Source organism: Suncus etruscus, chromosome 12 (genome assembly GCF_024139225.1).
Source record: "Suncus etruscus isolate mSunEtr1 chromosome 12, mSunEtr1.pri.cur, whole genome shotgun sequence".
In the NCBI taxonomy this organism is placed as follows: Eukaryota; Metazoa; Chordata; class Mammalia; order Eulipotyphla; family Soricidae; genus Suncus; species Suncus etruscus.
Window position 1 is genome coordinate 12,738,636 of NC_064859.1, and position 1,207 is coordinate 12,739,842.

The 1,207-nt window shown below is 44.2% G+C and overlaps 1 non-coding gene across 1 annotated transcript; it reads left to right on the forward strand.

Annotated features, from left to right (window-relative positions):
- The first annotated feature begins 803 nt into the window (after positions 1-803).
- Positions 804-909, forward strand: LOC126025106 (U6 spliceosomal RNA). Its single transcript, XR_007501153.1, has one exon. It is a non-coding gene; the product is annotated as a U6 spliceosomal RNA (small nuclear RNA).
- Positions 910-1,207: the final 298 nt, after the last annotated feature.

Here is a 1,207-nt window from a genome sequence, read left to right on the forward strand (position 1 = left end):
AAAGGAAAGAAAGAAAGAAAGAAAGAAAGAAAGAAAGAAAAGAAAGAAAGAAAGAAAGAAAGAAAGAAAGAAAGAAAGAAAGAGAGAGAGAGAAAGAGAAAGAGAGAAAGAAAGAGAGAAAGAGAGAGAAAGAAAGAGAAGGGAAGGAAGGAAGGAAGTCCAATAGGGGCCAGACAGATAGCACAGTGGTAGGGCGTATTGCCTTGCATGTGGCCAACTCAGGAGGAACCCAGTTCGATTCCCAACATCTCATATGGTCCCCCAATCTGCCAGGGTGATTTCTGAGTGCAGAGCCAGGAGTAACCCTCAGTATCGCTAGGTGTGGTCCAACAATCAGTCGGTAAATAAAGCTAAAAAAAAAAAGAAAGAAAGAAAAAAGGGGGCCGGAGAGATAGCACGGAGATAAGGCATTTGCCTTGAATGCAGAAAGTCAGTGGTTCGAATCCTGGCATCCCATATGGTCCCCCGAGCCTGCCAGGAGCGACTTCTGAGCATAGAGCCAGGAGTAACCGGGCCCGGAGAGATAGCACAGCAGCGTTTGCCTTGCAAGCAGCAGATCCAGGACCAAAGGTGGTTGGTTCGAATCCCGGTGTCCCATATGGTCCCCCGTGCCTGCCAGGAGCTATTTCTGAGCAGACAGCCAGGTAGTAACCCCTGAGCACCGCTGGGTGTGACCCAAAAACTGAAAACAAAAAAAAAAGAAAAGAAAAGAAAAGAAAAGGAGTAACCCCTGAGTGCTGCTGGGTGTGACCCACAAACCAAAAAAAAAAAAAAAGAAAGAAAGAAAAAGAAAGAAAAGACCAGTGCTCGCTTCGGCAGCACATATACTAAATTGAAACGATACAGAGAAGATTAGCATGGCCCCTGCGAAAGGATGACACGCAAATTCATGAAACATTCCATATTTAAAAAAAAATAGAAAAGGAAAGCAAAGACCAATAAGTTTGGAAAGGGGGAGTTTTCCCATCTTCTCCATGTTGTCTTCCTCAACTTGACTTGCATCCAAGTTCACTGCTAGATCTAATGGCTACATTTATATTAAATATGAGCACAAATGTTCCACATAATATAAACCTGCAGGCAATGACTGCTTTCTAAAATCCAGACTGGAAACACTAACTAGAATATTAGCCTACACACACAAACACACACACCACACACACACACACACACACACGCAGACACACACGCACACAAGTCCAGCAGC